Here is a 16949-nt window from a genome sequence, read left to right as displayed (position 1 = left end):
TTGGTGAGGTCCCTAGTTAGTTCCCAAGACAAGTAAGCTTGAGACGGACAACATTGTGCTCGTGTGATTTCTCGGGACACTCCCACTTTTTCATTCCACCAATTCGTCCATCATAATTCACTTGATTTAATCATAGTCTTCCTAACATAACAGGCATAATCGTGGGACATTATACCTAAATGTTATATTTTCAAGCTGTTAAACCAAACCAATCCGAATCGAGAAACAGTTGCATATTATTCCTCATTAACGTGTTTTCACAAAACATATGTAGAAAAGAAACGGGGAATCGTAATTCCATTCAAAAGTGAAACAGCAGACTCATAATACCTTCACCTAAAACGAAACACGATTACGATTCCCCGTTTTTTTCTACATATTTTTTGTGAAAACGTTTTAATGAGCAATAATATACAACTGCTTTTTGATTCGGATTGGTTTGGGTAAACAGTTAGAAAATGTGATCTTTACGTTTAATGTCCAACAATTATGCATGGGTTAGGCTGAAGAAGACTATGATTAAAGCAAGTGAACTATGATGGACAAATTGGTTGAATGAGAAAGTGGGAGTGTCCCGAGAAGATCCACGAGCACGATGTTGTCCGTCTCAAGTTTACTTGCCTTGGGAACGAACCAGGCACCCCACCCATCAGATAGTTCAGTTGGCGGGGTCTCAGTTTCGATTCCCGATGGGAGAACCTTTGAAATATTAAATGTCCTCGATGTATTTGTGTTCGTGTCCCTGTCGTTCAACGTTGCTGGAAATAAATGTAAACCGAGAATAACAGAATATAATAGATATAAGTTACGGAGATACTTTCGATCTTTTTTTTAAAAAAAATAAACAAATTCTCTGGACTATAGTATTTTATCATGACCGAAATCAATGTTTCATCGTTAATAAAATATTGCAATCGTAAACGTTTGCAATTTGTTATATACACGAATGTTTCTTGACTCTTACTTAGAAGAGAAGTCTTAGGGTAGTGGCTTGAGCAGTCATTTTGTCAGAGGTCCGCAGTTCGAGTCCCGCCGACGAAATTCCGAAATATTTTATAATTTACAAAGTTGATATTTCTGATGTATAATAACATAAAACAGTCAATTTCTCTCGTTCTTACAAGTTAGAGTTGAAACGACTTCCTTCACAGGGGGAAAACCAACATGACGTCCCAGTCTACACTGTCGATTCCTATTGTCTGTAAACGGTGTGTTTCGCAAACAATTCATGAATACAGAACGGTCATCCTTAAGGTCTAGTATGAGTCATAAATTTGTCTGAAAATAGATATTGTGAAATTGTTTCCACGTTCTTCCACTCTTACTAAAAAAAATAATAATATTTTTCGTTCATCATTTTCAAACACGTTCCATACATTCGTTGAACCAAAATTGGTAAATACGAACTAATTTTTGTATATATATATTGTTAAAATATCAATATAACGCAAAGATAATCCAATGTCTTTTACCCAAAGAAAGGGCGTTACTATGTATCATGATGAAGACAAATCCTACTTAGTTTCTGTTAAGGCAATTGAAGGTTCGATTTTCATATTGTCCAGTAGCTGACACCTTTCTTTTTTCCCCTCTTTTCCTTCCAAGTATCTCTTATAAGGCAATTCATCCTTTTAGAGGGTCCAAAAAACTTCTTTTGATATTTCTTAACTTCAGTGTGCTTATTTGCATTGGAATAAGACGTAATATTTAGGTCTCAAATATTCAGTAATAATAATAATAATAATAATAATAATGGTATTAACAGTTTTAAAGTAGGTCTAAAATTTGAAAAAAAAACTTATTTAAACGTAGGGATTTTGGAGAAGGGTTTTCGTACCTTCAAGATATACCTCTGCAACTACCCACATTTTAAACAAAAGCTTTCCACTAACGTTTCATGTAGAGAATGTTCTACTGTATGTTTTAAGAAAAACAACTGTAATAGAAATAATTGAATATCACTCAACAGTAAGGCATATAATATACTAATTTTTAGGATATGCAGAGGTAAGTATAAAAGCTTTTCTTTAAGAAATACCTACACAGTCCGTAATTCAATGAGCTGTAAAATACAAAGTAACAAAAAGCTTATAAAATTCCGTGTACAGAGCAATTGTTACTTAAACAATGGACATGCACTATTTCGAGAATCGTAACCAGACGAGATATGTTTACGATACTTTTCATCTCGTCTCGATTCTTATCTACAAAGCGACATGATATGTTGAGTTACCCTTGTTCCGTCTCGAATGTAAAATGTTAATACTCATGTTATTTTGTTTGCTTTAAAAACAAGATGAGAAATTTCTCTTCTCGTGGGCAACACTAAACAGAACAGAAATATTATTGCCAAATGTCACGTTTCTGCTTGTAACGGTATGACCGGATTGATAATTAGCTCCTAGCTTTTAATCTTCTACGAGATAATAATAAGTATTATTATTACTATTATCCCTGAATATTTGGTAGTTCAAGTATTGAAATATCCGAGTATTCAAATATCTGAATTTAATAAAACGTGTGTCATCATCGATCAATCGCCATCAAAAATCCTAAAGTAAAAAAAGTGCCCAACGCGGATTCGAACCACGAACCTCTACATTACAAATCGAGTGCCTTGACCACTCAACCACGATCACTACGCCGTAAATAAATCGTCTTTAGTCTTGTTACGTTAGGTTTCTTTGCCTCCGCTTGCAAAGTTGTATGTTATATTTCTTCGTTTCAGAACGTCTTTCGTATTTCTTTTATGATGATATAAGTGGATAATATCCGGCAAAGTTTATATTAATAACTTGAGTTGTTCTTAAATCTCTGGTTCACAAGTTTGTTTCTTCTACACACGAAACTACAGATATGACAAATTTAATTCTCATATTTTGTACTTGCTTTCAAAGCAGTCACCATTAAGTGGTAAAGCAATTTTTCCATCAGGATTAATGAATTTTGTAACAAAACGCGTCAAGAAATGAGTTAAATGAAGGATGGAAGAGTTGATATCAAAGTTAAGTACTGTAAGCTAATGAAAAGCATGTAATAACGTCTCGTATTTGAAAATAATGTCAGCTACTTTTAATTCACTAACTGGTATTAGACTTGGTTCAAGCTTGAAAAGAAAAACGCAACAAGAATGAACGAGATTCGAAGGTAGGACCACCAGCAGAAGAATCCCGTTTACTAACCCCTCATCTAACAAGCCAACACGTTTTATAAGTTATAAATTTGCATGCAAATGATACCTATTATACGTTTATGCAATCAATGTTTTGCTCTTTTTCTCTTGAAAAACATAACATGTAAACGACGAATCGTTTCGTTTTCCATTAGAGCTTTGAAAGACATGATTTGTGTTTGAGTATAGGATCTTTCGTCTCCTTTAAAAAACAGTTCTAACAAATACAACTCAATTCACACAGCAGTAAAAAACTCATACTGCCTTACAATATATTCCTTAAAGGGTGAAACTGTATCATGCACCCGGCGTAACTAACGGGAGTGTGGTGAAAGAGTCCTACAGCGAAAAGGGGCCCACTGAAGTTTCGTAATTCCACTTTGGACGTTTTTATATAATTTCACACTTTTTCCTCAATGTCTAAAATGCAACTGCTTTAGCCTTAGATGAAAAAGAAGTTGTGAAGGAGCTAGAAACTATGAAGTCTACTGAAAAGATTTATCACGTCCTTGCAGCAACAACTTTACGTTTTCGAACAGTAATGAAGAGCAAGACTGATTGAAAGTTTACCTTAGAATGAAATAGCTAAAGATCTAATCTTATATAACTCTCATTGATAGTAATGTTCCGTATTTGTTTAGACGCCTATTCTTTTATAACTTTACCAATGGTGCATTGGGGTCCTTGGTTCGATTCCCGCTAGCGCCGAATGAACTTTATTATGGACAAACACTGTGTGCATGAGTTTTCTCGAGTTTCTCCCGTTTCCTCCTACTTCTTCATTCCACGATTTCATTCATTTCTTAGCATGGATGTCATCATTAGCGTAATCTGTATAAACGTGGAACGTAAAACTAAAATATTTCTTTTCATTTTTCTTTTATAACTGTATCTCACTTTTCCTGTGACGAGAGCAACATCTAAGCGAGCATTCAGTGAATTAAACCCAGGGGTGTAGCCATGGGGGGCCCGTCGGGGCCAGGCCCCCCAAATGGTTTCCTGGCCCCCCCCCCAAATGACTAACTTTTAAAACATCATAGTAAAATTATCTCGTTTCATTCATTTAAAAGTAACAAAGTTTATTGACAATTAATAATTTATGGTAAAATAGTATGCAGAAATATTGTTTTTCCATACCGATCGAAAAATAGTATAGTATCTCTTCTTTATACCGATCGAAAAATAGGATACTTTTTGTGACAGCAGATTACACAATTTACGGCGATTTATATTTGACAGTTTGAAGACAAATGTTTTAACAAGGTTCTACAAATACAGCCATAAAACAAAGGTACTAAACTGATTTGTACGTACAGTATATTTTATATGCTTTAACAAGTGTTTTAAAAGACATAGAGGAAGGAAAATTTCGTGAGAAACAATGCTTTTATTCAATTTGGATTTCATTCGCTCTCTTTTATTTCTACTCAGTGTAATAAAATAATTAAGTTTTTTTTTAAAGTCATGAATAATAAAGAAATATTTTTGTCAGGAAACCATAAAGAAATAAGTGAAATTTCAAAGAAAATCAATCTTGTGTAGATAGGTTCTATATACAAGGTCTTAAATTTAAATATAAAGGTAACCAAGAGAAGTTTTGTTGCTTTTTCACCCACCACCTTCGAACATCGATATGTCACCTAACCTGGAAGATCAAAAATAGTCCCCATCAGCATCGACGACCTTCTGAAAACGTTCTGGAAGGCCATGCAATCCATCGCGGTAGAACTTGGTGGGCCGTGAAGAAAGTATCAGGTGCATTTTGGAATTTTACTAGGGATTTGGACTGGCGTCCTCTAAGGTGATTGTCCAAAGAATGGAACAGGTGATAATCGGACGGTGCAATACCCGGGGAATATAGTGGTTGCAATATTGTTTCCCATCCAAGGCGGAAAATGGTGTCCTGAGTCATCCTAGCCACGTGGGACTTAGCGTTGTCCCGTAAACGAGGACACATTTGCAATTCAGAAGTGATGGCTCCAGAGTTTTGAGTTTTAGTTGAGCACAGCTCAACTGCTGACAGTACACAGTTGCATTAATACTCTGACCAGCTGGTAGCAGTTCCCGATGCACGATGCACCAAACACACAGAAGGACCTTCTTCTGGTACAGTGCTGATTTCTGCTGTTTTGAAATCATTTCATGAAATGCTAATCAATGATGACGGCGCCGTGGAGCTTCGTATAATACCACTTTTTATCACATGTCAACGCCCTGTCCAGAAATGGCTCCGAAACAGTAAATAAACACAGGCGACTGCCGCGTCGCCTTCTGGCCCGGAGTCAAAATATGAGAGACCAATCGACCCAACTTGTAGTGCTTCACAAGTTGATGGATGTGCTGCCGAATGGTTTCACCACATACTGAATTGTACTCCCAGTTTCTCTTTATACATGTGTTGGTCTTCTGGCAGGTATTGTTTTCGGGTGTTTCGTCATCGTTCTTAAACTTGTTAAACCATCACTGCAATGTCCGCGTCGTCACGACACCCTCAGCAAAGGCCTGGCATATCTTCTGTCCCGCTACAGCGGCGTTTGACTTCCATTTGAACTCGTTCAGCATACATGCTCTTATGACGCTCTGTGGATGTCCCATGTTCCCTCTGTCTTTACGCAAGTTCACTGTGGCTGTGTCTGAATTGCCACAACCAGGTAGTATGTTGGATATACGCACACCAACAACTGACGTTCGCCTTATCTCCACTCGCATTCAACTCACAGTGTGAGGTCCGATTGAACACAGACCTCCACGAAAAGGGACAGAACTTTCTTGGTTACCTTTATAGTTATGCACAAAAGTATAGCGTTTGGTCCCGGGCATGTAGATCTTGATTAAGCATAATAAAAACTATCTTGAATATAATTTATGGATAATAATAATAATAATAATAATAATAATAATAATAATAATAATAATAATAATAATAATAATAATAATAATAATAATAATAATAATAATAAGCTAAAATAGTGTTTTTAGTCTTCCAAATCATAAACAAAATTTTCCTTTCTTTCAGGCCTCAAAAACACTAGCAGCAACACTTTTTTTGGCTTTGTAAATTGTAGCTGCCCCCCCCCTCAAAAACGACGGCCCCCCCTACACAAACCTGCTGGCTACACCCCTGATTAAACCACTAAAACCTATATTCATAGCACAATTGTGCAGATGAAGTTGAGCCCTTTGGCAATTTTTACCATGGAAAGCAAAAAAAGGCAATACATTGATATCGAAAAAGTAGTTAACGAATTCCTCTCCGACAAAGATCACCTGTACACTTATTTTTCAAATGGTAATTTATAATTATACTTACGTTGGTTGAAATTTCTCCATAGTTATGGGGGCGAGACACTGAAACCACCCCTACCAAGAGGTGAAGATGACATGTAAAAGATGTCAAATACGAACGATATTAGTGTCAAATTCATGCGCAAAGATGAATAGTGACACTGTGGATGCTGTGTAAGTCCAAATCAAGCCTTGGTTGGCATAGAGTTGACAATGGAAGAGTGACAGGCAAAAAGAATCGAAAATATCCTATATTTGTGTCGAATGAATAGTTTTCGTGATCTCTGACATAAAAGGTGATATTTTAGATGTGGATATGTCCAAGGTTGACCCTATGGGCATGAGGTCATAGCTGAAACCAGTGAAGAATTCAGAACTGTTCCTTTTTAGTGCGTTTCAATACACTGCGGGTGAAAAGTTATAATGAAAAATACTGATATCACACACGGAATTATCGGAGATATAACTTCTGGGGAAACATTAGTAACTGCTCACTCTCTTAAATTTTCACTGCTTTGCAGGGGGTAGACAAGCTTTTTGAGGGCATGTTTTACTAAAATGTCTATCATCATCTCTAAAAGTAGATATAATTTACAGAAAAGTAGTGATTTCGAGGGGCAGGAGCTCTGGATTGCCAAGGCCTGCATTCTGTGTATGTCCCTGCTGCTCTGAATTGTCATAAGCTCCTCTTCAAATGTAAGACGTAAAATGTATTTAAGAAACGTAAAACATAGAATACAACATATATAGAAAATATGTTATTCTAAATAAGAAATACAGTAGAAAATAATTATAAAACATAATGTTGAAGGACAAGCTTTTTTTAAACAATCATACTTGAATGCAGGCCCGTGCTGGGATAGTAATGAGGGCGGTGGACAAGTCTACTGAAAGGGCGCCCATACAAACAGATATATATATATATATATATATATATATATATATATATATATATATATATATATATATATAGAGAGAGAGAGAGAGAGAGAGAGAGAGAGAGAGAGAGAGAGAGAGAGAGAGAGAGACAGACAGACAGAGACTTTGGAAAAAAGTATGGGTGCCATTTTATATCAAAATCAACATCAAATGTGTTTTAGTATTAACTTAAATACCTAATTTGTGGAAAAATCGAATCGAAATCATGTTTACTAGAAAACTACTTTTTAGTTCCTGTAATAGCATTTCTGTCAAATAAAACGGAGCTAAATATATCAACAAATTAATATATCTGTATGGTTTATGGACACAGGAAGTTCAGTGCCGCGTTTACAAAAGCTTTCCATTGATTTGTGTCTTTAGCGAACCGGACCCAGTTTCTACTTTATATTCCTATCTCTGCGAGAACCATTTTAATATTGTCCTCCCATCTGCGCCTTGGTTTTCCTAATGGTCGTTTTCCTATTTAGATTTCCAGTCAGAACTTTGAAAGCGTTTCTATTTTCTTCCATTCTAGCTACATGACCTGCCCATTTGAGCCTCCTAGACTTGATGACCCTAGTAATGTTTGGTAAATGTATAAATTATGCACTTCCTCGATATGAAGTTTCCGCCATTCCACATTCCCGTTTCCCTTGAAGCCTGAATATTGGTCTGAAAATCTTGTTTTCAAATACTTTCAGTTTGCGATTTTCCCTCAGAGTCAGTGACCATGTTTGGCAACCATACAGCACAACAGGCATAATTATCATTTTATATTTTAAGCTACAAATACAAATTCTTCAATAGAATTCGCGATAACAAAAGATTTTTAACTTAATAATAACACGAAATCCCTGCTTTCAGTTGACATCAAATTTCTTAGTGATTATAGTTTTGATCTGTTAATAATGATCCTAGATATTTGGAGGTATCCACTTTCTCGAAAGTAAGTATTATTTGATATTTTAACGCATCCATACAATACAGTACTATTACGATCCCAATAAACTTCCATGTATTTTGTTTTCTCTGCATTTACTTCTACCCCCAAATCCCTGCAAACGTTAATTAAGATTTCTGCATTCCTTTCTATTGTTCTATCATCTCCTATTAAATTTACATCATCAGCGTACGCCATAACCTGGTAAATACAATTCAGATCTAGGACCTGATTGCTGTCTTTGATTTTTCATATAGTGTTCTTCAGAACAAAGTTAAATAGTAATGGCGACAACGCGTCTAATTGTTTCAGGCCATTTTCGACGTGAAAGCTCGTGGACATAAATCAACCTTTTTCGGTATTCTGTAAGCATGCTTCCTATCCGAGTCTAAAATCAATAATTGATATGCCAAGATATTGCATTCCATTTCTTTTCAAGTATTAGTCGAATGGTAAATATCTGGTCCATAGTTGATCGATTTTACCTAAATCCGCTCTGATAATCTCCAATAATTTCATCTGTGTATGGAGTCAATCTTGCTCATAAAATGTTTAAGAGGATTTATTGGATGTTGACAAAATAGAAATGTCTCACTAATTATTACAACAGTTTTGTTGCTTTTCTTCTGAACTGGGACAGTGCTTCTTTTCACTTTTGTGGTAATTTCTCCTTGTTTCAGATAAGGAGAATGAGTTAGTGTATCTTGCTCAATATTTTTTCCTCTCCAGCTAAAATTAATTCAGCCAAAATTTCGTGTACACCCGGAGATGTGTGTTTCTTTAATTTTTAAATAGCGATTTCTGTTTCTGTCTGGTTAGAGTCTGGAATATACGGTTATGCTGTGTGCATTTCACTTTCTACATGAACATTACTTATTGGCTATCTGTTAAGTAAACCGTCAAAGAAATCTTTCCATCTATTTAAGATGGTATCCTGATCAGTGAGAACTGTTCCGTTGGCTTTCTTTCTTAAGTTCATTGATGCATTTATATATGTCCCGAATGTATTTGTTTTTACTATTATCTTCAAGTTAATTAATTTTAGCTTTCAAAACTCGCGGTTCTTTGTTCTAAAAGTTTTGGAAGTTTCCCGCCAGATGATAATGAAATTTTATGTGGATATTTGGTTCCGATTTTGTAGCCAACGCTGTTTCTTCTGTTTTCTCTTCTCTGCTACTTTAGTGCATTCCTGGTTGAACCATGGGTTGTTCCTACTTATTTCTGTGTGCCTCAACATTTCTTTTGCTGAAGTTTTAATGGTATCTCTAATTTCAACAAAGTATTCTGAACACTAGTGCACTCGGAACCTTCTAAAACCTAGAATCTATTCGACAATTCAATCTGGCTCCCCTCTCACCTGACTCTCTTCTAATTTATTCAAATTAAACCATTCCGTTTTCACATATGGAATATATCCTTTATTCAACGATAGTCTCTCTCTTATTATCACTGCTACGAGGTGGTAATTAGTATCACAATCAGCTCCTCCGAACGACTGAACACCAGTTGTGCTACAATGTTTTCTTCTGTCTAGTAAAACGTGATCAGTTTGACTACGTGTTTTTTCATCTGATGAAGTCCAAGTATATTTATGAATGTCGCGGGAATTTTGTAATCTTCACGGTAAGGTTTCTGAATGTTGCAATGTTCACGAATCTAACGCCGTTGTCACAACCTTCCTTATGCAGACATTTATTCCCTATAATCCGTTTGAAAATATCCTCTCGTGCTACCTTCACATTGAAATCGCCTAACAGAATTTTCATATGGTATTGCCGGAGATGATCAAATACCCGTTCTATTCTTTCGTAAAAACTGTCTTTTTTTTTTATCGTAATCCTTATTTTCTGTTGGGGTATGTGCATTTGAAACAATAATACTATATCACCGACCCTTAAGAGAAGTAAAAGAAAATCTATCATTATCAAATTCAACCCATGTAATTGCTGATATTATTCGCTTGTGCCCAGCTCCTAGTTGGTAATTTTTAATTCGTTCCCCGTAAAAGAACGTAATATTTCCCGACTTGATTCCTCTATTTCCTTCTCATCTAACTTCCTGATATCCCACTAGGTCCATCCTCTATTTCTAAACTCATTCGTTACAAATTACCCGCCTGCCCTATAGAGACTTTTTATATTTCATGTTCCAAATCTCATGTCGATTTTACTTTGCTCAGTTCGTGCCAAGTTAGCAGTTCTGATCCGAGAATTCTGTGAATATATCTGAACAAGTCTCTTTTTACAGTATTAGGTTGTTAGCCCCACACCAAATCCCCAAGCTGGAGGATCACCCCTTGTCGTCTGTCCGCAACTGCTTATTCAGTATATCGCAGCTAAGCTCTAGAGGCCTACTCCTTGATTCTCTCACATGCCGTGGTGAGAGGAAGACCACATTTCACGTAAATTAATATAGGTATATTTTAGAAATGCAATAGGTACTGATTATCTGAACACTCTTTAAAACACATAGGAACAATCAATATGCTCGGATATATGGATGTATATTAAGACTGTGAAGGCTTCGATGCCGTGAAAATAGTAACTTAGAGACTAGTGTCAATGTAGTATTTCATGAATACATCGTATGTTTGACTACCCGAACTACTCTTGATGTATCACATTTTTTCGTTTTATAGCTACATAACTTTATAATATTTTTGTAGGTGATTATACTCTTTATTTGTTCTCTGCCAATAGCAACTGTATGAATTTATAATATAAAACTGAAATACAGAAGATTAATTTTTTTTTTTTTTTTAAATATAATGTGATATTTCGCAAGGTATCTTATGTAAAGGGCGTCTTGTATTCTTCACAGATTCTTTATTAACAGTCACTATTTGAATTTTTTATACAAAGCTGGTATACAGGATAACTAAAACCACTTATCTATAATGTGATGTTTCATAGGGCGCCTTACGTAAAGGGCGCACTGTACCTTTCACGGGTTCTTTACCAACAGTAACTGTATGTTTTTATTGTACGGAACTGTGATATACAGAAGAGTGAATAAAATCCTTCATCTTTGATGTGGTTACGTAAGGGCGCCTAATGTAAAGAGCGCACTGCACCTTTCACAGGTTCTTTACCAATAAAATTATAAAAATTTATTACTAAAATCTTGTACCTTTATTTATATCGTGATGTTTCGGAGGGCGCACCGGGACACGTCCCGGTGTCCCGGTGGGCCAGCACGGGTCTGCTTGAATGTAAAATATACTTTTAAAACAATTTTCCATTTATGCAAGCCTACAAACAAGTGAAGAGTGCCATCTGGTAGCCACTATTCATCTCTTCGAATCAGAAAACTATGAATTTGACACCAATATTTTTCGTATTCTATAACTATTTTTTAAAACTTATAACCCTTTTCCCTCCATGGAATGGTTTTAGTGTCTTAGCCCCCACAGTAGATTGTTGTGATGGTAATTTATACGTATAGTAAATCTGTTTGAAATTCCTCCAAGAGTCAATGTTGCACTGTACGTTTTTTTCTGGGTCAAACTTTATAAATATATATACATACATTACAGTAAGAACTGAATTTGGTACTAACGCCTGACTGTTGTCGTTGTGCAAACATTCATGATGATATGCCGCAGGGAAATGAGTTACATTAAGGTTGTAAGATTTAATATCAAGTTTGAAATATCGCAAGTTAAAGAAGTGCATGTAATAACAAATATCATATTTGAAATATTTTCGAATTAAACTAGCAGTGACTACATTACTTCAAAATTGAACTTGTGGAATGTACAGCATGAGCGTAGCTAAAAGAAAATAATCAATAAGAATGGTCTTGATTCGAAGCTCGAACCATACACGTAGGAATAACTTATATTAACCATTCACCTAACAGACAATGACGCACAGGGTTTGGCACTACTTTATCAGGTAGTTCTATCAAATGTAACCTAATAAACACAATAGTAACAAATTTTACTGCCCTGAAAAGTGTTCTGAACAAGGAGAAGTTCATTATGCACATTGTAACTAAGTTACAAGAGGTTTATATCCTATCAGAACGGCGCATCCACCAACTCAACTCTTGGAATATTCCATTAAGTTAGCTTTCAACGTAGCTAAAGGAAACGTATATGCATGAATACAGAGTTCTCCGTATTAGAATGGATAAAGTCATGGTTCGATAACTACAAGGTTCGCGGTTCGAAACCCGTCTCGAAAGCTGCAGATTTTTTAAACTCTTAATTCCTCAGTTCTCAATATCTTTCTCTCCATTCGTAATCATCTGATGCTCTCAAAAGTGTTCACCTTATTTCGACAACTGCCTAATGTGATCCTCGCAGTTCGAAACCTCCCTTCTTCTGTATCACAAAATCACAATTTTCGTCATAATACGAATGCTGTCCGATCATTTTCCCCAGTTCTAAATCTGTATATATAAATCATTCCTCTCTGTCTCCATATTTCAATCTCTCTCTCTGTCTGTCTCTCTCAATGTCGCCCAGGAACTCATATGGCTTGAGATCAAACCTTCGACTCTTGAAACCAAATGTAAGCTCTCCAGCAATGTGCTATCGTAACTCTATAGGTTTGTTGCTAAAAGCAGCGTCATTTTAGATTTTGTTCGGGGAGGGGAGGAGGGTCTCCGCCAACAAAAAGTTTTCACTTTTTTATTAGTGTATTACTGTACATTTGCTCAAACAATATGTATTTATGAAGCTCAAGGGATTGGAAATTACACCCTCCTGTCCTGCCCAGATGACGCTCTTGGAACATTTGCTTGCAATTACTGAAAAGAAATGAAATGAATCATTGAATAACACACATTTCTGTCAGTAGATATTCTCAAGCTCTGTGCGTGCATTACAGACTTTAGGAAGCACAAAACTTACTGCCGTTATTGGCAATTTCCATAGATTTCTTACGGAGCATCTTACTAGCTTGCAGTATTTAAAGAAGGGAAAGAATGAAACTAAAGGTATTAATGAAGCTATGGGAAGATTGTGTGACTTTTTTTTTAATAGGCTCTTAAAAGCTATTTCAGAACAAACGAATGACAAAGGCTATTTTAGAGCTATAACATTGTAAACTTGATTCCTGTTTTTTTTCGGCTGAATGGAAAGAGTGTACTACGTCACACACACTGCTATAGACAAGGAGAGGTGGAGGAGGGAGGGAGTTGAATTGAAGACAAGAAATATCTAATCGATGGAAACATGTATTTCTGCATTGCATAAGAAAACGGGGCAAGAGTTTGTTATTAATTTGGACTTAGAATTTTTGTAACAATTTCTAAGCCGTGAACTGTACAACCCATAGGAGAATTCTGTGCTCACACACTCCCAATTATTCAATATATTCAGGATCTTTTTTATTATAATATTATTGTGTAAATAATAATATTATAATATTATTACTTAAATATATTTTTGTTATATTCTAGTACTAAGTAAGTTAGTAAGTGGTAAAGGAAACAGCCATAAGCGACAGAATCTAAACATAACTCAATTATTAAATACAACATAATATAATCATAAAACAAGTATGAGATCTGGAAACAATAGTAAAAAAGACAAGCAGTAGAGAAACATTTGAGACCAAATAGATCGTAGGGTATATATTATCACTCGAGAGGAATCCAATAAAAAATAAGTGAAGAAGACACACAGGAGAGAAATCTATTCTAGCCATTATTTACTGAGAGTTCGGTGGGGAAAAAATGTTTAAGTATTGTGTATGATCACTGGAGAGAAACAGAATGTTAAAGTGAATGTGGCTAGTTGTAGGGGAAAAAATCTAATCAAATAAAACCCATGTAGCATAAACTTAGACAGGTGAGAAACCATGAATAAACTTCACCATATGAGAAATTGTACAGGAGGAACACCAAAGGCGAGAACCGAACAAGAAGATTCTAGAAAACTTAAGAGCTTAGGCCTACATTTAAAAATCGCATCAGTTATATTATTATTTGCGATTTTTTCAATATCAGCTCATTGTTACATTTTGCACATAAATTTGTCTCTAAATGTATTATTGGGAGCATTACTCCTACTATTCTATCTAATGTAGTACGCGTTTAAACTAGGATAACTTAGATGTAGGATAATTTTTGGATTCTTTGTAGCTTCCGTTAAACTTGTATCTCTAACCCTTTTTCTATCGTGTCCCTTGTTTAAAAATGAATAAAAAAAATATATGTATGCAACGATAGCTCTGGCCCGGTTTTATTTTTAGATACCAGCCTGAAGGCGGTTCAAAGCGTTAGACAGGGATGCTGAATATCACCCAAATTTATTTAATATATCCCAAATTAAGATGGTTTAAACACACACATCAACGGGAAAGGGGAGAGTAGTAAACAGGAAGAATGATTATGTAAATGAATGTCAAAAATAAAAGTGTATAAATCACGATTGCTCGAAAAGGAGCCCCGATCTACTTCGCTGGCTCCGGGCCCTAGTTTGCCTTACGCCTCCACTGTTCCCAACATACCTCAAATTTCCATAGAGAAACCGCGAATAAAATGTGATAAAATTATTAACAAAATTTTTATATGTCATTTAGTGTTTTCGTCATAGTTACGTTATTTAGCGAATGTAATTTAATTCTTCTGCTTCCGCTTTTTCTCACTGCAACACACAACATAGCAACTTCCCGGCCGGTACGTTTCTTTCTGTAGTTATACTCTGCTCACTAGATGGAAGCAGACATTGTATTTTATTTTCCAAATGGTGCTTACAAGCAGAGCCAAGTTTGTAAAGCGTGTCTTACAAACACTAAACAAAAAAAAAATTTGTGTCTTTTCCGAGGGGAAAACATAATCAACATATTAAAATTATTTGTTTAATTGTATTCTTTACTGCCACGCTCACAAGAAGTTCTTGCGAGAAATACTTATTAATATGTGAAGAGCCCAGCCGCTTATCAAAGAGCGACAAGTTGAGTTAACCTTTAAATTTTTTTGGAAAGGAGTTTTGGTCGCAGCTTCTCTGGTAGTTCCTAATTCTCCTTGTGATTGAGATATATGGAAAAGGAAGTATGCGTTGTTGCCTAAATATAGGGAATTTTTGTTACCTAGCAACAAACAGTAAAAAAGGACTTTTTACATTGGTAGGAAACGTTGCAGTGAAGCCATATCTTGGTGCTAAATGTGGCATAATTTCAGTATTTCCTCTGATGACCAGAAAAATGACGAAAATTTTGATGGACCAACCATTGTCAGATTATAGCGATGGATGGAGTAATGAAGCCATGTTATGCTATTGAATTCACAGAAATGTTCAAAAATAAATTCAAGAAGTGAAACCTGACCCTTATTAAACGCTTGCAGGGATATGGGTTTAGAAGTAAATGCAGAGAAAACTAAATAGGCCCTACATGGAAGTGCGTCTGGACCGCAATACAGCAAATTATGGTTGCGTTAAAATATTAAATAATACTTTTGATAAAGTGGATAGTTTCAAATATCTAGGATCAATATTAACAGAAAGAAATCATATTCACGGAAAAATTAAATGTCGACTAAAAGCCAGGAATTCGTGTTATTATTCGGTTCAAAATCTCTTGTTGTCGCGAATTCTGTCAAGGAATTTGAAGCTTAAAATATACAAAACGAAAATCATGCCTGTTGTTCTGTATGGTTGCGAAACATGGTCATTTACTCTGAGGGCAGAACATAGACTGAAAGTATTTGAGAACAAGATCCTGAGACGAATATTCGGACCCAAGAGGAACGGGAATGGGGAATGGCGGAAACTTCATAACGAGGAACTACATAATTTATATGGTTTACCTAACATTGTTAGGGTCTCGTCAAGTCTAGAAGGCTTAGGTGGGCGGGTCATGTAGCTAGAATGGAAGAAAGTAGAAGTAGATATCCTCCTGGATAGATGGCTGAGTCAGCAAAAAATTATTTTGTTTTCCTAGAATTCGGAGGCAAGTTTCAACAAGCCTTTAGTTTCTATGCTCATAGCCTTTTAGGGCTGCCATCATGAACCCCGTGGGAAAATGTTGATTATGGGAACCGCTGTTGCTATGCTCATAGTCTTGGACGCCTACCAGATGTAGAAACAAGATGAAACATGCCTTTTTCGTGTTCTTGTCCTGTATTGGCTAATAATTTGAATCCCCAAACCCCCCACCCCTCCTGCAAAGAGCGTATGTGCTTGTGTAGATCATTCTGTTAGCAGCTGTTGCAAAGGAAGAAACGTCAAAATTTAAAGATGTCATCGTCAATGAGTTTATTAGATAAGCTTAATAAGCCATCAACGGTACCCTTTAAGGCCAACATACACTAGCGTATTTTCGGCGCGTATTTTCGGTCCGTAAGTTGGCCCATACACCTACCGTAAAAATAGGCGCGTAAAAGAAGAAGAAAAAGAATCGGTCATTTTTCGCTCTTCCTCTTGCCTGTTTGAGCACGTGGTCGTTTTCCAGTTTACTCAAGGTGTTTGAACAAGACGGATCTATCTGAGGCCATAATTTTAAGTGCAGGTGCTATAAACATTGTGTTGTTAAGTAAAAGAATAAAAAGAAAATATAGAAGAAACAGACTGGGAGCCACGCCGAAGAGGATTAAAAATTCATATTTATCTATATTACGTCCAAGCAGCTCAATCCATTTGGCCTATTTTTGGTACAATCTTAGATCATTATACTTAGT

Source organism: Thermobia domestica, chromosome 3 (assembly GCF_964235325.1).
Source record: "Thermobia domestica chromosome 3, izTheDome1.hap1.1, whole genome shotgun sequence".
NCBI classification, from domain to species: domain Eukaryota; kingdom Metazoa; phylum Arthropoda; class Insecta; order Zygentoma; family Lepismatidae; genus Thermobia; species Thermobia domestica.
The sequence above is the reverse complement of the archived record's forward strand: the minus strand, read 5'-3'. Positions refer to the sequence as shown.